This window comes from Drosophila kikkawai, chromosome 2R, assembly GCF_030179895.1.
Source record: "Drosophila kikkawai strain 14028-0561.14 chromosome 2R, DkikHiC1v2, whole genome shotgun sequence".
Taxonomy (NCBI): Eukaryota; Metazoa; Arthropoda; class Insecta; order Diptera; family Drosophilidae; genus Drosophila; species Drosophila kikkawai.
In genome coordinates, this window is record NC_091729.1 from 1,462,282 (window position 1) to 1,488,796 (window position 26,515).

General features: G+C 43.2%; 1 protein-coding gene across 8 annotated transcripts in view; it reads right to left on the reverse strand.

The window, feature by feature from the left end:
* LOC121502033 (transcriptional regulator ATRX homolog) overlaps nucleotides 1–26,515 on the reverse strand; it is a 530,985-nt gene that overhangs the window by 203,202 nt on the left and 301,268 nt on the right. The gene's annotated exons all lie outside the window — the stretch shown is intronic.

Here is a 26,515-nt window from a genome sequence, read left to right on the forward strand (position 1 = left end):
TGAATGAACTGGAAGACGTAGAAGGCGCAGAAATGGTCAAATCAAGCCTAGGAAGAGTAATTCCTACTGTCCTCTTTTTCTCCTGCATCGAACTACTTGACAATCACATGCTTTGACCAGGGGGGACAGATTTTTTGATTTGCAATTTTTTTTTTAACCGCTGAAATATATGAGGTTAAGTCCGAAGAAGAGGACACTAAGCTTGCCTCAAATGCTACAAATTCCCAAGGCTCAGATTCACCATTTGCTTTACTAAACCATTCGAAAGTGCCCAATATTATATTAATTAAATAAAAAATTCACACAGCTTACCATCTTAACTTAATTCCAATTGAAATGTTAGGAACCAAATAATACATTTTTTTTACTTTTTTCACAATTTCACAATATTGAACAAAAGTTCGATTTGTCTCATGAAATAAACTGAGGAATTATGGCATGCTATGTATCAGTGATGGCGATGTATGCAAAAATGACTTTCCCGCTTTTCTGTTGCAATTTTTCCTGCATTTTCTTTGCTGCATATATCACGAAGCCCGAGACATTTCCACGAATGCAAAACCGTCGAAATTGGTTCGTGCGTTCTGGAGTTATAGGATCAGGAAGGAAAGCCCGACATATTATAATAGATAAAAGATTATTAACAAGAAAGGAAGCTAACTTCGGCACGCCGAAGTTTGTATACCCTTGCAGATATTATTTCATTACATTTTACCTATATTATTATGTTTACAGTTTGACAGTTACAGTTTTCCATTCTCAGCTTTACATTTTCTCTACATCTACCGATCGGTTTATATGGCAGCTATATGATATAGTTGTCCGATTTTTATGAAATTTATACCAAAATAGAATAATAAAATAGGCTTATATCCCGGAGTAGATGAAAAAACGTTAAAAAACAACGAAGTTATATATCGTTCCTATGGCAGCTATATGATGTAGTCGTCAGATTTTCAAAAAATTAAAACCGAAATTCTGAAATAATGGCCATATCTCAAAAATTATGCAAAAATGTTGTTTTTTCTACAAATTTATCCAACATTTGTATGGCAGCTATATGATATAGTCGTCCGATCCGGCCCGTTCCGAAATATATAGCAGTGAGAGTATATAGAAGACTATATGCAAAGTTTCATTCAGATAGCTTTAAAACTGAGGGACTAGTTTGCGTAGAAATGGAGAGACGGACGGACAGACGGACAGACGGACGGACAGACGGACATGGCTAGATCGACTCGGCTGTTGATGCTGATCAAGAATATATATACTTTATAGGGTCGGAAACGTCTCCTTCACTGCGTTGCAAACTTCTGACTGAAATTATAATACCCTGCAAGGGTATAAAAAGACGGGAGAAGAATTGGAATAAGTAGCCAAAAAGAGACGAGCTGCTGGAAAAACTTCGAGAGCACTTTGTGACTGTTTGTCGTTTCCGGTGGCTCAGGAATGGCCAGGGTTCGTCTTAGAAATTTGTATATTTAGCCAGACGTGGTTGCTAAAAGAGATGTCGACTGGGTCCCAGAGTAGAACGTCAAAAAATATGCAGTAACTATAATTATCAGGCCTGCTCCGGTAATCGTAAAATTTTTTCGTTTTCGTTTTGGGCGAAAACGAACCGTTTTCGTTTTTAGCTGCTCCGGTTTTCGAAAAATGTTTGCTATCGGAATGTTTCGTTTTTCATCGTTTCTTATTTCTCAAGCACTTGACTTGTTCTTTTGGTAAAAAGCAAACAACGTGAAGAACTGCCTTTTATATTTATAATTGCTTATTTTGAAGCCGGGAAAAGGCAAAAAATTATGGAGTTAAAGAAATCTAGGCATTTAAGATGCTGCCACATTTTTCACAGTTTTAATTCCGGTGGTCTCAATTAATTATTTGGTCAACTTTGACCATTAAGCAATTAAATTAAATAGCATTATTTATAAAGAACAATTTTGGCTCTCCTTATAGTTATTAATGTATTCATTTATATTTTATAAGTATTTTGAACTGGCTGTTTCGTTCCACCAACAATATGGCAACCTTGGCGATAACTTTTTGAGGTGAACTTTTCGAACTATCGCAAAAACGAGAAAACTGGTTGAACACGACAAAAATTTTGTTGTCAAATCTGAGGTGGGGTCAGAAATAATTTTTTTTTAAATAACTACCTGCCAGAATGATCTTATAGTGGTGTGGAATAAACATCAATAGACCACTGAGTAAACTATTTTTTTCCTTTTGTAAATAAGATCTGATTTCATATAAAAAAAAGCCATTTACTTTTCATTCCGGCCAGAAAAAGGTTCCCGTCTTTCAAATCAAAAAAATCTTTCGTTTTCGATTACCGGAGCACCAATTTCTCATTTTCAAAAACGAAAACGAAAAAAAACTTGCCGTTTTCGATTACCGGAGCAGGCCTGTATATGTTTATTGTCTCGAATATTCCAACTGTTTAGAAAGATTTGGTTTAGTCTGCTGCCGCCGGTAGACGCTCTGGAAGGTTGCACTCCAGTATCAGGTACATCCTTCTCGCTCGGGTCGACAGTGTCGGTGAAACGACCCTGCGCAGAAGCCGCTCAGATCTCGTAGATTGAGAACGACTTGTGGAGGCCCTGAGGTCTACCAGCTAGCGGAGACCCTGAGATCTACCAGTAAGTGGAGGTCCTCAGGTCTGCCAGTTAGTGGAGGCCTTAAGGTCTACCAATATAGAGAAGTTTGTGGAGGCCCTAAGGTCTTCCAATATCGAGAAGTTTGTGGACGCCCTAAGGCCCTACAAAAATTGTTAAATTGGTCAACTTTCATGTAATATTAAACAAAATCCATATATTATTACACAAAAACCATATAACCAATGGTCATGGTTTTTGCTTTAAATGATAAATACATTCATAAACTGTTAACGAAACTAGTTAACAGATTGGTTTGGGCTTGTTTAGGTAAATCGCTACCTGTCAGGTGTACATTTCTAACAGCCCGTTCTGGCTAATGTAGTCTATTCAACATGCTATCTGCATCATCTGACCCGTATTGTATATAATCGTGAGTATAGTCCGGGAACGATGGCTCTTGCCTCACCGCTGATGAAACAGCTTCTCCACCGGTGTCCCCCTGGGGTTGTTGACATATACTGCTATGAATAGGCCTCGAAAAATGGGTCATCGAAGATAGTCTCCATCGAAAAATTCCTTATCGCAAGGAGATGAGCGCAACCGGGCGAAATTAACGGCTGCGCTGAAGCCTAAACGGATTGAGTCATGCGCATGACTCGTATACGGAAAAGCAGTAGTCGTATTTTTTGAACTAAAGCATAGGTAATCTGCTAAGGGATCCTTCTACGGCAATTATATCGGAGCACGTTTCATACTTTTTTCCACTTTGTCCCATAAGGCTCGCACTTGTTGCAGACGGACTTGCAGCTTATGTAGGGACGGAGAAGCTTGGCCAGGAGTGGGCCATAAGCAATACGGGATACAAACCTACGGGATACAAAACTGTAGCTGGCTACCACTTTCAATGCTGCAAGGAAGAGTGCTGGAGTTGAATACCAAGGCCTGATAGGTTCGCTCATGTATTTGGCGATAGCAACCAGGCCAGATATACTCCATTCTGTGGCGAAGCTTGCTCAACGGTACAAAGACATTCCAGGTAAACTATCAGCGAACATAATAGGTTGCCTGTTGTTATATGGACGGCGACTGGACTGGAGACGACAGCGAGATCCGTCACCGGCTGGATATTTTGGTAGCAAATGCAGCGATCAGCTGGGAGCCCAAAAAACAAGCCGTGGTAGCTCTCAGCACAACAGAAGCCGGGTATATAGCACATTCTTCAGCTGCAAAGGAGGCAGCTTTGGAGCGAGATGGGTCTTGGTAAAGTCCCACCGATTATAACACACCGCGTTAATCAAAGCTCGCAGAAATTAGTAAAGAATCCTGTAAAATGACAAACACTGTTGAGAAGGAGTGTTAGAAATCAATCATCATCATTATAATCATCATCAATCGTCTTTGACTTTTAGCGAATGGTCGTGTTTTTGCTTTGCGCTCCGAATTTTTGTATTTACTTTGTTCTTAAAACCACCGGGGTCCAGCATTTTCTTGTCCCCTTTTTTTGTTGTCGCGTTTATTTTTCACCGTTACTTACAGCTGGACTTAAGTGGTTCTAAGCTTTCCTTGTTTTCTGCTCTCCCATACTTATTTTCCCGCTCTTCCATCATGGTCGAAAGTTTGTTGACAATGAGGTCATAGTGCTGACAATATGCGCTATCAAACGCTGCAAAAAAAAAATGTTTTGGGAGATCAGCGTATCCTTTATTACTGGATCCGCGATGCGGTCGTACACGCCAAGTGTCTCGACTTAATGGGCCGTATCGCTGATGTAATCTCCAGTAAAAATGGAAAAAAGTTGTATCACTGCACAGGGTAAAAAAGGGCCGGAGCACCGGCTGAAGTTGGTAACGCTGCGTTACCAAAGACCCTTTCCGCTGTTCCTCAACTAAAAACAAAATATGTTTCGGAGACGTACTTATTATAACATTCTTATTTTTATCATTAACCATATTCACTATTGCCCATATTGTTAGGGTACCTAGCGCGAGAAGTAGCAAAAGACCAAATATTCTTGCTGGGCCGAAATGAAATGATCGCACACATGTACCCGTGTACGTGAATGCATGAACACGCATACATATAAAGAAGAATTCAATCGCACCTTCTGAAGATGAGCCACTCTGCGACTGAACTCTCGCAACCAGTGTGCGAGCATAAGAATGAGAGAGCGAAAAACCCGAGCGCACACGAAGCTACAGGGCCTGTCGCTTCGGGCGCACACGAAATCTCGGGGCCCGTCGCGAACAGCTCTGGGGCCTGTCGCTAAGAAGTTTTTGGTTCCATTTTCGTTGTATGAAATGACCAGTCATATCAATTCTTCCATCAAAATGAACGGACGTGTTTTTTTCTTGCGCTCCCGATTTGTGTAGAATTTGTCTAAAAACCTCCGGGGTTTATTAATGTTGAAGATAAATATTTTCCCTAAGCAATGCATGTTCGTTCTCTAACCCATACTTGCGTTTGTGCATATATCTATGATCGCGAGTCAGTCGCAAATAAACTCTCAAGCTAAGCAGACCACTTCGTGCCTATTCTCTTCTTGTGCGGGTAACGGTTTTCCCCCTCAATAGGTTATGGGCCCAGACCCCGCCTAAAACCATTGTGCGGCTTCAAGAAATAATTGCGCGGATAAGTAAAAGACTTAAATGTAGCTTGAGTGTTCGGCTCGTTTGTTTTTCTAACTCCGGAGATCGACAGCAGCGATATGAGCGGGATGTACCAAATCGAGAAGCTCGATGAAAGGAATTACGATTCGTGGTGTATCCAAATGCGTAGCGTTTTGGTGCACGCAGAGCTGTGGAAAGTCGCATCAGGGGAGCTAAAACAAGAGGCAGTTCCAGAAGGAGTGGACTGGACAGGATTGGACCAGAAGGCCTTGGCAACGATCATCCTAAGCATAAAACCCTCACAGTTGGGATATGTCAAGCACTGTGGACACGCGTTTGAAGCGTGGACGAAACTTAAAGAAGTTCACCAACCCAGCGGACCGGTACGCAAAGTTTCGCTTTACAAAAGATTATTGAGCCTTAGGATGGCGGACGGCCAGAGCATGACCAGTTACATCAATATGTTTGTCGAAATTTTGGATCAGCTTGCAAGTGTTGGAATCGATTTAAATGAAGAGCTAAGAGCAATCATTCTACTCTCCAGCCTTCCAAAAGATTACGAAAGCTTTGTTGTTGCTATTGAAACGCGTGACAATTTACCGGCATTCGAGAATCTGTGCATAAATTTGAAGGAAGAAGGAGAAAGGAGAGACGGCGAGAACACGACGAGCGAGCAAGCGTTGGTTGCTAGGCAACGGCCGAGAAAAGGCAAAGGAACGGTAAAGTGCTACAGATGTGGTGAATTCGGCCACATACAGAAAAACTGTCGAAGTAACGGACGGACAGTCGAGAGCAAAGAGCGAGCAAAAACTATGAACTGTTCTCTCTTAGGCGCGCTAAACAGTGTTTCTCTTGATCTAGGGACTTGGTGTCTCGACAGCGGCGCGACCAGCCACATGTGCTGCAACAAAAACAAATTTGCGAAATTTGAAGACCACACCAAAATGATCGGACTCGCAGACGACGGCCTGTTAAGAGCGGAAGGAAAGGGTGAAGTCAACCTGAAAATCGGAATGTGTGAGCTGAAGTTGAACAATGTTCTTTATGTGCCGAAATTAAAGAGTAATTTTATGTCCGTGAGCCACGCGGTAAACAAAGACTGTGTGGTCACTTTTGGAAAAAAAAGCGCGAGCGTCGTGCAGAACGGTGACGGCCGGATAACTGTAAACAGAGTTGGCAATTTGTATTTGTTTACCGAATCGCAGAACAAATGTTATGCTGCACATGAGTCTGAAGCTGTTTTGTGGCATAAAAGATTTGGTCATCTGAATTACGCAAGTCTCATGGAAATCGCCAAACGACAAATGGTGAGCGGTCTGGAAAAGGCTGATTTTTCGAGGAAGTCTCCGTGCAATACGTGCATGGTGAGCAAAGTGCATGGAAAGCCTTTCCCATCTCAGACGGAGAATCGATCGGAGGAGCTGTTGCAGTTGGTGCATTCGGACCGTTTGGAACAAGTTCGATTGGAGGATCGAAGTATTTCCTTACATTTGTTGACGACAAATCCAGACGTGTGTTCGTCTATTTTCTGAAGCGCAAAGATGAAGTTTTTGATAAATTTGTGGAGTTCAAAAACATGGCCGAGCGACAAACTGGGAAGAAATTAATTTGCTTGCGGAGCGATAACGGTCGCGAGTATGTGAACGGAGCATTTTATGCATTTCTACGAGCAAATGGAATTACGAGGCAGCTCACAGTTGCCTACACACCGCAACAAAATGGTGTTGCAGAGCGTTTCAATCGGACATTGGTTGATATGTCAAGATGTTTACTCGTGCAGTCTGGACTTTGTGAAGCATTGTGGGCAGAGACGGTATATACGGCAGTGTATCTACGAAATCGATCACCTACAGGTGCATTGAGCCCTCGATCAGTCATCTCAAAGTTTTTGGTTCCATTGCAGTGGCGCTTGACAAAGGTGTCCAGAGTAGTAAATTCCAACCAAAGGGCACAGAATACCGAATGGTAGGGTATTCGAGGACAGCTAAAGCTTACCGGCTGTATGATTCTAAGAAGCGGCAAGTGGTCGAGAAGAGAGAAGTCCTTTTCGATGAGAGGGAAAGCGAAGCGAAACATGCTGGAAACGAGACTATTTCGTTTGAATGGCAGTCGACCGAGGAAACAAGCGGAGATGATCAGAAAAAATTTTCCGAACTGGCTGATGGCATCGTTGATGGAGACGGCATCAAGGATGAAAGCGGCAGCGAAAGTGAGGAGAAGGACAGCGACGGCGTGGACACCGAATGTGAGGACGACGTGAAGGAGCAGCGTGTTGGCCCCGGCAGACCCAGAATTTTACGTACGGGCAGACCCGGTCGCCCAAAGAAGCAAAGGAACGGTAAAGTGCTACAGATGTGGTGAATTCGGCCACATACAGAAAAACTGTCGAAGTAACGGACGGACAGTCGAGAGCAAAGAGCGAGCAAAAACTATGAACTGTTTTCTCTTAGGCGCGCTAAACAGTGTTTCTCTTGATCTAGGGACTTGGTGTCTCGACAGCGGCGCGACCAGCCACATGTGCTGCAACAAAAACAAATTTGCGAAATTTGAAGACCACACCAAAATGATCGGACTCGCAGACGACGGCCTGTTAAGAGCGGAAGGAAAGGGTGAAGTCAACCTGAAAATCGGAATGTGTGAGCTGAAGTTGAACAATGTTCTTTATGTGCCGAAATTAAAGAGTAATTTTATGTCCGTGAGCCACGCGGTAAACAAAGACTGTGTGGTCACTTTTGGAAAAAAAAAGCGCGAGCGTCGTGCAGAACGGTGACGGCCGGATAACTGTAAACAGAGTTGGCAATTTGTATTTGTTTACCGAATCGCAGAACAAATGTTATGCTGCACATGAGTCTGAAGCTGTTTTGTGGCATAAAAGATTTGGTCATCTGAATTACGCAAGTCTCATGGAAATCGCCAAACGACAAATGGTGAGCGGTCTGGAAAAGGCTGATTTTTCGAGGAAGTCTCCGTGCAATACGTGCATGGTGAGCAAAGTGCATGGAAAGTCTTTCCCATCTCAAACGGAGAATCGATCGGAGGAGCTGTTGCAGTTGGTGCATTCAGATGTGTGCGGACCGTTTGGAACAAGTTCGATTGGAGGATCGAAGTATTTCCTTACATTTGTTGACGACAAATCCAGACGTGTGTTCGTCTATTTTCTGAAGCGCAAAGATGAAGTTTTTGATAAATTTGTGGAGTTCAAAAACATGGCCGAGCGACAAACTGGGAAGAAATTAATTTGCTTGCGGAGCGATAACGGTCGCGAGTATGTGAACGGAGCATTTTATGCATTTCTACGAGCAAATGGAATTACGAGGCAGCTCACAGTTGCCTACACACCGCAACAAAATGGTGTTGCAGAGCGTTTCAATCGGACATTGGTTGATATGTCAAGATGTTTACTCGTGCAGTCTGGACTTTGTGAAGCATTGTGGGCAGAGACGGTATATACGGCAGTGTATCTACGAAATCGATCACCTACAGGTGCATTGAGCCCTCGATCAGTCATCTCAAAGTTTTTGGTTCCATTGCAGTGGCGCTTGACAAAGGTGTCCAGAGTAGTAAATTCCAACCAAAGGGCACAGAATACACAGGTACACAGCCAAAAATTTCCACGAACCATTTCAAGTTTTCCATGATATTTGGGTGCTCCTGAGTAAAAGTCCCATACAAAATTATTTTCCATCACCTACAGGTTTCGCGGTATACCTAAGAATACAAAAAGCCTATGTTTGCCGACATTTTGAATAACGTGGCCTATATAATTGGACTTACCTTTATTATTTTTGGTAGGACCTACTCTCAATACATCACGGCACTACTAAAAAATAGTCCCAATCGTGGACCATTGTCCATGTCTTTGGAATTCGACGCCAAAGTTGAAACTCCCAAAATTTTCAACATTTCTGTTATGAAAAAACAATTCTGAGAATTAAATCTTCCATGGGACTAATTTTAAATTTTCATTGAATCTATTGCTCATTGTATTCTTTAATTTCGGTTTAAAGCGTTTTCATGAGGACATTTTATTGGATTTATTAAACGAATAAAACCGATTTTTTGGTTTTATTATCTACTACTATTTGCTGTCAAATTTCAAATAAGTCAAGGCAACCTATAAAATAGTAGTAGATTAGTTTCTTTTTATATATAATATACATTTAGTTGTATATTAAATAAAAAGGTCTTCCGAACATAACATTTTTAAGACAGCTTAGTACCCAGCGATAATCCTTACATATTTAAGTTTAGTCAAAAAGAAAAAATGTATATTATATATAAAAAGAAACTAATCTACTACTATTTTATAGGTTGCCTTGACTTATTTGAAATTTGACAGCAAATAGTAGTAGATAATAAAACCAAAAAATCGGTTTTATTCGTTTAATAAATCCAATAAAATGTCCTCATGAAAACGCTTTAAACCGAAATTAAAGAATACAATGAGCAATAGATTCAATGAAAATTTAAAATTAGTCCCATGGAAGATTTAATTCTCAGAATTGTTCTTTCATAACAGAAATGTTGAAAATTTTGGGAGTTTCAACTTTGGCGTCGAATTCCAAAGACATGGACAATGGTCCACGATTGGGACTATTTTTTAGTAGTGCCGTGATGTATTGAGAGTAGGTCCTACCAAAAATAATAAAGGTAAGTCCAATTATATAGGCCACGTTATTCAAAATGTCGGCAAACATAGGCTTTTTGTATTCTTAGGTATACCGCGAAACCTGTAAGTGATGGAAAATAATTTTGTATGGGACTTTTACTCAGGAGCACCCAAATATCATGGAAAACTTGAAATGGTTCGTGGAAATTTCACAAAGTTTAATTTTGTGTTCCTGTGATACCGAATGGTAGGGTATTCGAGGACAGCTAAAGCTTACCGGCTGTATGATTCTAAGAAGCGGCAAGTGGTCGAGAAGAGAGACGTCCTTTTCGATGAGAGGGAAAGCGAAGCGAAACATGCTGGAAACGAGACTATTTCGTTTGAATGGCAGTCGACCGAGGAAACAAGCGGAGATGATCAGAAAAAATTTTCCGAACTGGCTGATGGCATCGTTGATGGAGACGGCATCAAGGATGAAAGCGGCAGCGAAAGTGAGGAGAAGGACAGCGACGGCGTGGACACCGAATGTGAGGACGACGTGAAGGAGCAGCGTGTTGGCCCCGGCAGACCCAGAATTTTACGTACGGGCAGACCCGGTCGCCCAAAGAAGCAGTTCAATATACTTGGAACTTTGGCTGGAAGAGATGTACAAATTCCTTCGACGTACGGTGAGGCGATCAGTGGCGAGTTTTCTACGCAATGGCGAGAAGCGATGCGTTCTGAATATGATGCCTTGATTACGAATCAGACATGGGAATTCACAGATTTACCTAGCAGCCAGAAGCCCATCGGCTGTAAGTGGGTATACAGTGTGAAGCGTGATGAAAACGGAAAGGTGGAGAGGTTTAAGGCTCGACTTGTGGCGAAAGGATGTTCTCAACGTTACGGCGTAAACTACAGCGAAACGTTTGCACCAGTTTGCCGATTGGAGAGCATGCGTTTATTATTGGCCATGGCGGCAGAAATGGAACTCTACTTACACCAGATGGACGTATGTACGGCATACCTCAACAGCGACTTGGAGGACACCGTGTACATGCACCAACCCGAAGGTTATGCAGAAGGTGACAAAGCAGGAAGGGTGCTTTTACTGAAGAAGGCCATATATGGATTGAAGCAGGCTGGTAGACAGTGGAACATCAAACTGGATGGTGTTCTGAAGGGCATTGGCTTCCATCCGTTGCAGAATGAGCCGTGCTTGTATAAGCGTGCGGATGATGGTAATATAGCATTAATCCTTGTTTATGTTGATGATCTCATTATAGCATGCCAGAAGAAAACAGACTTACTCAACATTAAGACATCGATGTCAGCGGCGTTCGAATGTGTTGATAAAGGATCGTTACGGCTGTTTCTAGGCATGGAGATAGAGCGCAAGGGTGAACTTGGAGAGATAACCCTAGCGCAGACCCAGTATATCCAGGACCTGCTGCATCGACATCAAGTCGAGAGTTGCAGACCTGCGTCTACACCTTTGGATCCAGGGTATCAGGTTGCGTGTAATGAGCAATGCGCAAAGGTGGACGAGACGGAATACCGGACAGTAGTTGGCGAGCTGATGTGGTTGGCGCTTACGACCCGACCGGATATTCTTCATTCCGTTGCGAAATTGGCACAGCGGAATAAGGAACCGCATAGCGAGCATCTAGCAGGCGTTAAGCATGTAATGCGTTACCTGGCGTCTACATTGGAATACAAGCTGCACTACAAGAAGACGGGACAGGCGTTTGCTGGCTACGTCGACGCCGATTGGGGTGGCGCGACAGGCTTGATCGAAAATCGTATACAGGATACGTGTTCTTTTTGGCTGGTGGTCCGACATCGTGGAAGTCGGAGAAGCAGCACAGCGTAGCACTCAGCAGTACCGAGGCTGAGTACATGGCGTTGTCGACGGCGTGCAAGGAGGCAGTTGCTATGAGGCGGCTGATCATCGAACTTGGCTGCGGGGTCGCAGAAACCCCGACGATCGTTTTTTGAGACAACTTGTGACGCGCAGACGCGCACAAAGATATATATAAAATATAAAATAAGGATGATAATGGATTATACAATAGAAAACTATGAAATGGAATATGGAATAAATTTGAATTAAATACGCGCGCGCGCCATGATCGGGCGCAAAGGGTCACACTGGCCCAAATGAGGATCTGGCCACACTCTTAATGGCAAATTTCTCCGGGCGCGTCGGTCACACTCGGCCGTACCGAAGCCCTATATAAGGCGAGCTTCAGCCCTTGGAAGGATTCAGTTTTCGGCCAGCGATCGGCCAAGTCCTCTAACAGGAGCTAAGGGGAAGCCAGCAGCAAGGAGTCACCCAAGGAGCACGGTTAAGTAAGGTATAGTGGTAAGCGGTAACCCATAGTCGGGATCCCGACCATATCTTACGTCTATAACTTGTGGAAGACCTTAGGGCCTCTCTGTACGTCTCAATATTGGAAGACCTAAGGGCCTCCCTATAAGTCTCTATATATCTCGGTAGACCTTAGGGCCTCCGTGCACGTCTCAAACTTAGAAGACCTGAGGACCTCTAACAACTTCTCAATCTTAGAAGACCTAAGGGCCTCTAACAACTTCTCAAACTTAGAAGACCTGAGGGCCTCTAACAACTTCTCAATCTTAGAAGACCTCAGGGCCTCTAACAACTTCTCAATCTTAGAAGACCTAAGGGCCTCTAACAACTTCTCAATCTTAGAAGACCTGAGGGCCTCTAACCACTTATCTCATGTAGAAGACCTTAGGGCCTCTACAAACTTAGAAGACCTTAGGGCCTCTACAAACTTAGAAGGCCTTAGGGCCTCTACAAACTTCTCATCTTAGAAGACCTTAGGGCCTCTACAAACTTCTCATCTTAGAAGACCTTAGGGCCTCTACAAAATTCTCCATCTTAGAAGACCTTAGGGCCTCTACAAACTTCTAAAGATTGGAAGACCTTAGGGACTCCACAAATCTGCTCGCTAACTGGAAGATCTCAGGGTCTCCGCTAACAAGTTAGTCCACTAACTGGCAGACCTGAGGGCCTCCACCAGCTTATTCTCACTCTAGGAGATCTGAGGGGCATCCGCGCATCGGCGTTTCACCGACACTGTCGACCCGAGCGGGAGGGATGTACCTGACCCTGAAGTGCGGCGGTCCAGAGCGACTACCCACGGCAGCAGACTAAATCCAATCTTTTAAACAGTTGTAATGTTCGAGGCAATAAACAAATAATAATAGTTACGGCATATTTCTCGGCGTTCTCCTCTGGGACCGGGTCGGCATCTCTTTCAGCAACCACCTCAGACAACAAATAAATTTCTGAGACGAACCCTGGCCATCCTTGAGCCCCGAGGAATGACCTAACCGTCACAAACTTAAGTGCACAACAACTAGCCAAGAACCCAGTGCATCATGCTAGGACAAAGCATGTAGATATAAGATATCACTTCATTCGTCAGATTGTAAATGATGGTCAGATTGTTTTGAAATATGCTTCTACAAATGTGTTCGGCTGGGGGGGAAATTCTTCCTTCACTTCCGTAGGATAAGCACTATTAAAAACACTCCCGCGCCGCAGTCGTAAAACACCAAAGAAAAATCACCGCAAGTAAAAAGAAGCGGGAGCGCTTCGGAGTCGCGGGGGGCGGGAACATAAGCTCCTGACCTGAACATTCTCCCCCCCTTGCGAGGATACGCAGCAAAATATCAGAAGTCCTTCGCTCGAGAAAGTGTTGGAGTCGCTGAGCGGTCGTCGGCATGTAGAAGTGTGTGATGATCCTGTCCACACGACTGGCATCGGTCGTTACTACGGCAAGATCCTCCAGAATGGTGGTGGGCCAAGCAGTTGACGCAGTATTTTCTGTCGATGACTGCCTGGAGCCGTTTCTTTGCATCAAGTCGAAGAAAACGGTGGCACTTCCGAAGAGGATGGTTCCCTTGACAGACTCGGCATTGGTAGGATGAAATACCTCGGGAACGTCTGCTTTTGTTGTCGTTGTATGGAACCCAGTAGTTGAAGGAGTCGGCGGCATTGGTCACTCGTGTGGAGAACGACGAAATCCGCTGGATAGGTGGAGATATTTGTCGGGTGTCATCACGAGGAATCGGAACACTGGAAGATGAGTCGCTTGGATGCAACAAAGTGTGATGCCGACCGTGACAAGTAAGACAATTGTGGGCGCTTGTGCAATTACGGAGTGCATCGCAATCGCATCTTTTGGACGTATGAAGAATCCTCGTACTAAAGGATTGTAGTACTCGTGGCGATGGGTTGGAAATTGTCGGTTTAGATGAACGAAAGCGTGTCACAGTAGGCTGGAGAGAATCTATGGCTTCCAGAGTTCTATAGCGCTCTGTTAGGAATGAATCAAGTTCCGGCCACGTAGGAATTTCGGTTTTTTGTTCGATGGATTGCTCCCATAATGAAAGCGTCAGCTTTGGAAGTTTTGTGGAGCACAAATAAACAAGGAGGCAATCCCAATTCTCAGTAGAAAGGCCGGAAATTCTCAGCGATGTTAGACAATTTTGGATTGTATTTTGCAGCTCCTTCAAGGCTGCCGAGGATTCGCGTTCAATGGACGCCATGTTAAATAATTTCTTAAGCTGATTGTTTACTAACGCGCGTTTGTTTTCAAAACGATCGTGAAGCGCTGACCACGCGGATTGGAAGCCATCATTAGTTAGCGGAGACTTCGTAACGATGGCGTGAGCTTCGCTGCTAGTTTTGGCGTTTAAGTGGAAAAGCTTTTCCACTGGAGTTAAGTTGGAATTGTTCACGTACATGGCCGTAAACAGATCACGAAATGTGGGCCAGCGCAGATAATCTCCGTCGAAGATTCCTGTATTGCATGGCGGAAGATCGCAGCCCCTCGAGAATGTCTCTGGTGGCGGAGCTGCTCTTGCCTGTGAATTGGAGACGGACACACGGTCAATGTCTTCGCTCAGCTTGGAAGCACATCTTTCGTACACCGCATAATAGTGTTCGTATTTATTTTGAAGTAGCGGAAGATTTCCGCTACTTCCCTCTTGAAGAGCTGCTCTGGAAACGGTCTCATACTCCCGTTCAACCTTTTCCCATAAGGACTGGATCTGATCTCGACGGATCTTTAATGTGAATGAATTGGGCTTGGAAGTGGATGCCGCAAAAATCTGGTTTTCAAATTGGATGAGACGGTTGCTAGTTGCTATAAACTCAAGCATAGCAACCTCTAGAGGGCCGTTGGCTCTGGATATCTCCCTCTTCTGACTTGCGTCTTGGGGAATTGACCTTTGTCCTTCTGACATATTTATATTCCTTAGGGAGTAGGCAGGAGTGACCAACTAAGTAGGTGAATGAAGCTGCTGGATTGAGCAGAATTTTCAAAATAAAGGATGTTCGCAAGAATATGCTGTAGAATTCGAACGGTAGAATTATTTGCTCCCAGTACCGTCAACAAAATCGAAGGAGTAGCAATGTGAGACGGTAAAATCGAAACAAATATGGATTGCAAGAATATGCCGTAGAATTCGAATGGTAGATGGTAGATGGTGGAATTAACCAATCTCAGAATTGCAAGTAAATAAACTGGAAAAAATTTACTTGATGTAGAAGCGACGAGAATCGAAAATATATGTAGTGGAATCAATATTAATTGGAGCAAATGCGACGAGAATGGAAAATTTATTTGTAGTGGAGCCAATATTAATTGGAGCAAATGCGACGAGAATCGAAATTTATTTATATTTATAAATAATTGCGGAATGGAAATGCAGAGTTTTTATTATTTTCGTATTTAAAATAAATGCAGGAAGGATGTAGATTACGTAATTATGAGGATTGCGGATTGCGAGTAAAAAAACTTTAACAATAATTGATTGATTAATTATTATTTAATTTAAAAAATATATTAATTGTAAAGAAAAAATAATTAAACCGGAATGGTGGGATTGGAACACCTGACACCTTTTTCCCAACACAATGTTCGTTGGGTTACGCTGCCGGCGATGTAAAGCTCTAGTGTATGCATATGTATGTAAGTAGAAAATTATATGTCGCGGCGGCAGCGGAACTATGCAAGGCGCAACAATGAAATGCACAAAAATACGGACACTGGTTTACAAATTTTTTGCAATATTTTATTCTTTATTTATTGTATTTTTTTGATTTTCTTGTTTTATATATTTTTTAAAAATGTTGTATGTAATGGATTTGTATATGTTCATATGGAGAAAATATAATATAAGTATGTATATGGATTTATATTATAGCACTGGATAGCTATTCGTAGGCAGCGGACTGTATTTTGATTGTTAATAAATTCTTTTTATTGGAATTTTATTTTCTATTGTACGAAATAAAAATCGATGCTTTATGTAAGCCGATATGTATGTACATATGTTGAATTTTTATTCTTATGTAGGAACGTTTTGTACATTGATGTACGGATAAATGCAAATATGTACAAAGGAAAGCGGAATAAGAAGAATATGGCGACGTTCAAAACGGAGACGGATTAAAAATTTGCAAATTGTAGGAAATGGAAAATTCCTCAACTGCCGTTGTCAGGAAAACTCGCACTTGGAGTCGACACGGAAAATTAATCTTGCAGCAGAGTGACCGAAATTAATTGTTCGGACTACTGCTGAAGATCGGCAGAGAGGGGGGCGACGGAATACGGAGTACTTATCTTGGAAGCAGAGAAACGCCGAGAACTGCTGGTGTGGAAGGAAACAAAAAAATCCGGAATCCAAAAATCCAAAAACCAATAAAATCCGCAAATCCAAAATCCACAAATCCGGCTCTGTAGGACCAAAATGTTCGGCTGGGGGGGAAATTCTTCCTTCACTTCCGTAGGATAAGCACTATTAAAAACACTCCCGCGCCGCAGTCGTAAAACACCAAAGAAAAATCACCGCAAGTAAAAATGTACCACCAACGAAAAGAAGTAGTAGGCCAGGGGGGGCGTGGTAATTTTCAATATTAAAAGAGTGGACGTGGTCCGCTTTATTCGAAATCATAAAGGTAATTAAGAGTACAAGCTGGAGTGAGAGATCAAACAACTAGGAGAGCGGGAGCGGCCGCTCAGCGATGCGACGATCGGCCAGAGCCGAAGCATCCGCTAGAAGAGCGAGAGCAAGCGGAGGAGCTTTGAAGAAGCGGGAGCGCTTCGGAGTCGCGGGGGGCGGGAACATAAGCTCCTGACCTGAACAAAATGTAATGATTGCAATTATACTGACAAAGAACCTGGCGAAAAAGAAACACAATGAATTTGTTAAAATGTTAAACTTGTATTAGTAACATTAATAACGTACTTGCATTGAGGAAGGGTGTTGAAGATAAATATTTTCCCTAAGCAATGCATGTTCGTTCTCTAACCCATACTTGCGTTTGTGCATATACCTATGAACGCGAGTCAGTCGCAAATAAACTCTCAAGCTAAGCAGATCACTTCGTGCCTATTCTCTTCTTGTGCGGGTAACAGTTTTCCCCCTCAATAATTAACATTTAATATTTGGTGTTTCTAATAATTCCCCTTCACTTCGCGTGTGCATGCTACTTGTCTATTTTGTGCTATTTAAATCAATTTAAATTGCATTTTAGTTTGGGCTGCTGCGGTTGCTTTGCATTTTGCTCTTTTTGCATTCCCTTTTGTGCCTTTAGCGTTTGTTGTTGTTTGCGTCGTCGCGACAGCTATAAACGGTTTTAGTTAGTGCTTATCTCACGCTCTCCCGCTCTTTGCCCTTCCGTTCTTCCAGTGTCGCTGCATTTCATCCCTTGCGCCCTCTCTTAAATAGCGAAGGTACAGTGGTAAGTCTTTAAAATGTCTCTTAATATGGTCTGCTTCTCAAAAAACTGTAAAAACAAGAAAAGATGCTAACTTGGGCACGCCGAAGTTTGTATACCCTTGCAGATTGGTTTCGATGTTTATATTATAAATTTAAATGCTGAAAACACTCACTAAACAGAGTTTCATTACATTTTACCTTTACTTATTATGTTTACAGTTTGACAGTTACAGTTTTACAATCCCAGCCTTACATATTCTCTACATCTACTGATCGCTACTATGGCATCTATATGATATAGTTGTCCGATTTTTATGAAATTTATACCATAATTCTAGAATAATAAAAAAATCGTATATCTCAGAGTAGATAAACATACGTTGAAAAACAACGAAGCTATAATTTTTTTTCCTATTTATTTCTCGATCAATCCTAGGGCAGCTATATCATATAGTCGTCCGATTTTTATAAAATTTTTACCAAAATTCTGAAATAATATAAAATGGCCATATCTAAAAAATGGTGCAAAACTGTTGAAAAACTGCAAAGTTATAATTTTTTTTTACAAATATATCGAACATTTGTATGGCAGCTATATGATATAGTCGTCCGATCTGGCCCGTTCCGACATATATAGCAGTGAGAGCATATAGAAGACTACATGCAAAGTTTCATTCAGATAGCTTTAAAACTGAGGGACTAGTTTGCGTAGAAACAGACAGACAGACAGACGGACAGACAGACAGACGGACAGACAGACAGACGGACAGACGGACATGGCTAGATCGACTCGGCTTTTGATGCTGATCAAGAATATATATACTTTATAGGGTCGGAAACGTCTCCTCCACTGCGTTGCAAACTTCTGACTGAAATTATAATACCCTGCAAGGGTATAAAAATCTTACTTACGGTGATCTCACCATCACCTGCTGGCTGTGTGATCACATAGTGCATGCCAAGTGCATTGGTGTTGTTGCACGGACAGTAGATGACGTGGCCAAAAATAATGCTGTGAGGCCTGCCGCGAGGTGGAGAGGGTAGTGATGTCTTTCATGCGGCAAACCTCGGGCGGTTTTAAAGAGCTGTTATTGAGTTGTCGCAAAACTCAAGATATGCTCTTGGCGCTGGACACTCAGTTTAATAGTCTCAAGCTATTAAACGAGTCTCCTAGGCGCAAAAAAACCGCAACTGGTGTACAGCATCCAAGCGGATCCCAACCACCAGTGACAGGCCCTCAACAGCAGCCTTCCTCGACACAACCCTCGACCTCTGGACGAACTCCAAGAATCCTGAGATCGAGTGCTAGAAAAGACTCGGTATCCGAATGTGTCGCGGGTGAGACCGTGCCCCATTTCCGTGTTGTCCCCTGGGGGGTCCCAACAGTTGTCCTCTCAGAGCCCTAGTCTAAATCCCTGCCAGGGTGTCAGGCCCGGGCTATCGGCCGAAATTGGTAAGGTGGGTCAGTCTGCCTTGCCAAAACCCCTTATGGCAATTTCACCAACGAAACAGTTATTTGTTTCGCGGCTTTCCCCTGATCAGACATCGGAAGATGTCAAAGCTTTTATCCAGAGCAAAGTAAAAGCCGATAGAGAAAAAATTAAGGTGGAAAAATTTAAATTTTCTTACCCCAGGAACATTTCGTCTTTCAAGATAAATGTTCCTGACGAACTAAGAGTCAACCGGCTAAGAGAATTAAGCCAGCGACATGCAAGAAACAAAGACAGCCCCGTGGTCGAGGTGAATTGGGATGTGATCACAGCAATGCTGCAAGCGGAAATAGAGAAGAAACCGCCAAAGAACGCAGAAACTGAAAGAGACTGGGAGGAAACAAGCTCCGAAAGAACTCGAGAGCTCCCCAAAGCCAGAACGCAAAAAGAACGGCCAATAAACACAATTCGAGGATGATGAGGTGAAACGTTCGACGGGACAGGAGACGCGTTGGAATTCGTAACACGAATGGAAGAACTAGCAGCGGCCTACGACATAGGGTTGGAACACATAACAGCAGCAGCGGTAGACATACTGAAAGGTGCAGCCCTAGACTGGTGACGGACAAACCCGGAAAAAGAGCACGATTGGGCAGACTTCAAGGAACAAGTCACGCGTTATTAGGGGAGAGTGGGGATATGTGAACGACTTTTTTTATTAACATTATTATGTCTGAACAATTCGACGTAAGGGTCTGCTGTATATATAAATCTAAAAGAGCCCACATTTCTTGGAATATTAAGTATTATGCAAAAATACTATATTTTGTTTTGTAAAGTTTATTTGCTTTCCAAATTTTTGTCTCAAATGGTTTCGGTATCCCCACCCGTGGGGATAGTTGAACCACCTATCAGGATAGCACAAAAACTACAATTGTATAAAAAAAAGTGTAATTTATTTCTTTGTGCATGCCTTCTTTCAGTTCGAATATAAACATTGCACCTTTACAGCATGAAATCAAACATTACAATATTGCTATTTATTCTTATTTTTGTTTTTATTCTTTTTTGTTTCGAAGGTTTCTTGAGTTTTCTGATTGTGTTTTTCCTTGATCAATTTTTCTGCGGTGAGTCTGTAGCAATGATACTCCTTCCTCGTTTTCTTCCCCGAGTCGTCTGTTTTCGTGGCTTAGCCTTTGGGTACCTTCGTAAGTCCTGGTGGTTCATGTATCCCCACAAGTCATTAGCCAATTAGAAGTGATTTGAAGAAAACATGAAATATTTAAACTGCGTGAGCTATCCGTGGAAATATCATAATTTGCGTCTACTTACGATAAAATATAATTTTATGAAGTTCAATGCCACTGGCGAAGCACGATAAAATTTTTCCAAGAAAACGTTAGGTCACAATTGAAGCTGCAAACGGCGAATACAAACTTCGATTAGCGATAAAAACGACAACAATCGTTTGACGCGACTGTATGCGGGTGTAAGGTTAGGATATCGACTAAGTAAGCAACACACATATAGATGGCACACAAAATCATGACAGAAGGTGAAATATTTGTAGTGGTTCATCTATCCCCGTGGTTCACCTATCCCCAGTCTCCCCTACGTGCCAATAGATTATAGGGAACGAGCAATTGAGTTGATAAAGAGACGCCAACAATACGCACAGGAACCCGCAAAAGACTACGTAAGGGAACTAAGGAAGATTATGTCTCACACCACACTTAGCGAAGAACAGAAGCTAGAGTGGACATATAGAAACAGCACCATGGAGTTCTAGAGATATGCCAAGCGTAGCGAAATACAATCGCTACAGGACTATCTGAGACTAACGGAAGAGTTCGAAGCCCTAGGAACACAATACCCACAACAGACACAAGCAAGAATGGCAGGAATAACCAACACGAGTAAACTGTGCCGACGGTGCAAACAACCAGGACACAGAGCACACCAGTGCAACCACCCGATGAGGCTGTTTTGCTGGGTATGTGGACGGGACAACATAAGAACAATCGACTGCTGCAGAAGGTACGAGGGAAACGGAAGAGGCGCTGGGAGGCAGGTGGGACAGCCAGTGACAACCCAGACATACCAGCAGAGACGATGATCAAGTTCGACGGCCTAAAGATCATCGCCCAAGTCAGAGTGGCAGACAAAACTGGCAGACAAACTCCGAAAATATGGCGAAATCCAACCAACAGACGAGGTGATCAATCTAGCGGAAGAAACTACAACGGTGGCCACAGAAGAATTACGTCTAAAGATTGAACTCGGGAAAGGCAAAGCAGATATAACGCTGCTAATACTAGACGAAGTCATCGGAGGTGCCCTACTGGGGATAGATTTCTTGGCACAGTGTGACACGACACTGCAATGCGGAGGTTTGACCACACAGATCAAGCCACAGATGGGAAAACGAAAGAAACGCCAGAGAGTAAGAATAGCGTCAGCAGAACCGACAGAGGCAGAAATCGAGGAGTTCCTCAGCAGGCAGCTAAAGCTGATGGGTGAAATTCACGGAACAAGTCACATTGTTAAGCACAAAATATATATGAAACATGACAGACCGCTTAAGCAAAGGTACTATCAAAAAAACCCAGCAATGCTAAAGATAACCCACGAACAGATTGAGGAACTCCTACAGCAAGACCTGATAGAACCTTCACACTCAGCCAGTAGTTCTCGTAAAAAAGAAGATCAATCAGTGGAGACTATGCATCGACTACCGACAGTTGAACACGCACTCGGAACGAGATGCACACCCGGTACCGCGGATGGATCACATCCTGAACCAACTGAGAAAGGCAAGATACATCAGCACGCTGGATTTGAAGAACGGCTACTGGCAAATACCCATGGAAGAGCAAAGCAAGCAGTACACGGCATTTACAGTACCGGGACGAGGATTATTCCAATGGAAGGTCATGGCATTTGGTCTAGACACCGCGCCAGCAACGTTCCAAAGGGCACTAGATTAGGTTATAGGCCCAGAAATGGAACCATTCGCATTCGCCTACCTCGACGACATAGTAGTCATAGGCAGGAAAAGAAAGAACACCTGGAGGAACTCCAAGAGGTACTGGCAAGACTACGCAGAGCAAACCCACGAATCAACCCGTAGAAATGCCAATTCTACCAAGACAAACTGAAATATCTGGGACACGTGGTGAGCGCACGAGGAATACACACAGACCCTGACAAAATAGCCGCGATCAGGGACCTGACAACCACGAAACAAGTTCACAGCTTCCTTGGAGTCGCCTTATGGTACCGAAGATTCGTACCCGGATTCACCGAAATCGCGAAGCCATTGTTTGATCCGATAAAGAAAAACGCGAAGTTCGAGTGGAAAGAAGAACACGAGAAAGCAGCAGAAGAACAAAAAAAAGCAGTAACAGAAGCACCGGTACTCGCATGCCCGGACTTCACAAACACATTTATACTCCAGACAGATGCAAACAACTGTGGATTAAGGGCTGTGCTCACCCAAGAAGTCGACGACGGAGAACACGTCATCTCATATGCGAGTCGCAAACTACGAAAAGAAAAAGAGTGCCTCGCGATACACTGGGGAATACACAAGATGAGGATGTATCTGGAAGGATACCACTTCGTGGTAATAACGGATCATCTAGCGCTAAAGTGGCTCAATTCTATAGAAAGTCCATCAGGACGAGTGGCGAGATGGGCATCGAAAGGATAAGCTGAATGTAGTAGCCGACACACTGTCAAGACAACCCACCGAGGAAGTTCAAAGTGCCGAGGTAGCAGAAGACAAATGAATCAGAGAAAAATTGATAGACATTGAAAAAAACCCGAGTCGTTGGCCAGACTACTGCGTTGAAAACAACAAACTATATAGACACCTACCATCATGGGCAGCGGACGAAGACATTCAACGCTGGAAACTCTGCGTAGGCAAACACCAACGAGCGGGAGTACTAGAATCACAAAGCGGCAACTGCAGGACATCTGGGAGTAAGAAAAACCAAGCACAGGATTGCTAACCGATACTACTGGCCAGGAATGCATCGGGAAGTCAAGAATTACATTGACCGATGCATAACATGCCAACAGTTTAAGGTGTCACAACAGCAGGCGTCCGGAAGAATGCTCACGAAGATAGCGGAGGCACCAGGAAAGACACTTCGTTGGTCCATTGCCAAGATCAAGCCACGGCAACAACATGTTGTTGGTATTCATTGAGAAGTTCTCAAAATGGGTAGAGCTGACCGCGATACGAAAAGTGACCACGGAAGCAGCCCTCAAACCTTATCGAGAATAGATCTTGGCACTCACCGGCGCCCCGAAGGTGTTAATTTCCGACAACGGAGTCCAATTCACGAGCCACAAGTTCAGGATGCAGATGTCAAAGTGGGGAGTACACCAACAGTTCACGGCTCCATATACACCGCAAGAAAACCCGACGGAACGTGCGAACCGAACAATAAAAACGATGATCGCACAGTTCACGGGAGAAAAAAAACGACCGATGGGATGAAGTACTCCCAGAGCTGACACTAGCCTTCAACAGCGGCCGTTCAGAATCAACTGGATACAGTCCGGCATACCTCACATACGGGAGAGAGCCGACTAGCGGGAAGTCTGTTTGATGAAGCAACTAAAGGCTCGGCAATAAACGAAGAGACCTTGGCAGAACGAATAACGCGAATCAAGGAAACGTGCGAGCTAGCAAGAAAGAATATGGAAAAAGCAGCACAAGACCAAGCCAGAACATATAACCTGAGGAGACGTGAATGGAAGACGAAAAAAGGGGATATGGTGTGGGTTCGACAACAGCCACTGTCAAAGGCATCCGACAAGTTCTCAGCCAAGCTCGCACCAAAGTTTCAGGGTTCATTCAGGGTTATACAGCTAGAATCGCCAGTAATAGCGGTAGTAAACGATATAGAGTCCGGCAAGACGCAAAGGGCGTATGTAAACAATATGAAAAAATACCTAGGAGAACAGGGAATAACACTCGACAACACCGAACCTAATGACACAAATTTACTCACACAGGAACAAGAACAACATGGACAAGTTCAAGACAACCTGCGAGAGGTTCTGTCCAAACCGACAAAATCCATCGTGGCACCGCGAGTACTAAAGTCCTTTAGTACGCGGATTGTTCGCATCCAAAAGATGCGATTTCTGTTCTGCAGAGAACCATCCAGTGCGTTTGTGTCCACGCTTCCTTCAGATGACGATAGTCGATCGATCATCCTACATCCAAAAAAAGCAGTTGTGCTTAAATTGCTTTGCAAGTGGTCATCCACTCCGTAATTGCACAAGCGCTCACAGCTGTCTTACTTGCCTCGGTCGGCATCACACATTGTTCATCCAGTGTTCCGAATCCTCGGGATGACGCACCACAAATTCCTGCACCCATCCAAAGGATTTCCTCGTTCTCCACACGACTGACCACTTCTGCCGATTCCTCCAATTACTGGGTTCCGTACGACGACAGCAAGAGCAGACGTTCCCGAGGTATTTTGTCCTACCAATGCCGAGTCTGCCAAGGGAACCATCCTCTTCGGAAGTGCCACCGTTTTCTCCTGCTTGATGCGAAAAAACGGCTCCTGGCAGTCATTGAAAAGCAATACTGCGTCAACTGCCTGGCCCACCACCATTCCAAAGGAACTTGTCGAAGTAACGACCGATGCCAGTCGTGTGGACAGGATCACCACACTCTTCTCCATACCAACGAGTGCTCAGCGTTATCCTACGCTTTCCAGAGCTAATCCTTCCTGGTACTTTTGCTGCGTATCCTCGCAAGGGGGGGGGGGGAATGAATTAGTAGATCTTGGCATGAGTACTCGACGAACGGAGATAATAATAATTTAAGTGACCATGTTTATGTTCATGAGAGTACATATAGGCTTTATTTTAATGTCATAGTACCTTCACTGACAACTAACAGCTGTATTTACATTAAACATTAATTCAATAAGAAGTAATTTTTAGCATGGAATCAATTTTGTCAATAACTAAGTACGAGTATGTATTTAATTGGGCGGAATATCTCGTCTCAAATCATCTTATATAAGTTAACACAATTGTTTAAAAAATATAAAATACAGTCGTAAGATCGGAGCTTAGAAGTCTTAGGGCGATCATTAGAGATAAGAACATCATTGGTAGTTGATAGAGCTTTTAATATAAGAAACCTTGCTGTACTTAGACCAGACGATTTTTGGATATTATACGCGTCGGTCATCACCACGCTTATTTAAGACACACGTCACAACTCAATCCATGTTTCAATTATATAGTAAGCCAAACCTGCTAGACAGCGGTCGAAATAAATAATTATAATATAATAAATATCTTGATACAAAACAGAATCTTCTAATTAATCTTCTTAGGATTTCATATTGAATCTAACAAGAACAAAACAAAAAGAATATATATAATTAAATACTTGGACATTCATAAGTTAAAAAAAATACAAACTTTATTTAACTGAATATTGGTTATACAAGTTATTTATGTGAAGAACACCGACCGAATAGTTTCAAGTCTTAAACTGCACTCAGCTTATTGATCTGGATTGATTGACGTTCAAGCCTCGGTCTTAAGTTTTCAAATATTGAGTTAAACTTTAGAAGGTCTGAAGAAAATTTGAAGAGAGCTTGGAGTTAATGATTAATCTTCTCTAGGATTCAAGTGCATTCGCTCTTTTGATTTTACGATCTTGTTATCGAAATCTAATATCTTGTTTTCGTCTTGGCTAGTCCGAACTTTGAACGTGGGGACGTGACAATTGGGTGATGGCTTGAGTCATAGATGTTTAGTCTACTTGGAGGGACTGTCTGGAGTTTCAGATTGCATCCTTTGTGGAGCCTGGGTTTATTCCACTGGCCTTGGCTTTCGGATTCATGTAGCCGCCTGGTTGCTATCTGGTGTGTACTGGATGACTATGGGTAGCAAAGGTGTATTGGGCAAGTGTGGTTGTGTTACAGAGTATTACAATAATGTGTGTTTGTGTACGGACTTATTGTATGTACTTATAGTAGGCTTAGTCAGAGTTCGTAGGACAATGGGTATGTCATTATATATATTTAATTCACGTGGTCGAAGCAATCACATGGCACGTCCGCCGTAGTGCGTTTTACTCACTCATTTGTTCTTTCTTCAGCTCTTATGCCTCCAAAACTCCTTCACAATTATTTGACTGGTGCAATATGAATGGGTTTTTGGGGTTAGTTACGTAACACTGGGGCATCTGCTCGCCGTTTAAGCTGGTATCGTGGTCTAAATTCCATTTGAGCTGAATCCCACCGATCTTTTCAGCCTCCCAGACCCTTTTTTCAAGGGGTAGGTTAGGAGCGGCTGCCTCGGCTCTTTGAGCGAGATCTTGGTTACGTAAGTGTCGGCACCCCCTTTTTGTCAGAGTTGACAGAGAGCGCTGTTTAAGCCCTTTGGCCTAAACTAACGGCCGATGCCTGCATAAAATCAGATTAGAATTCGAACTGCACCTGTTTCGGAGACATAGCTTCGGCACAGCAACTAACACTTATCACT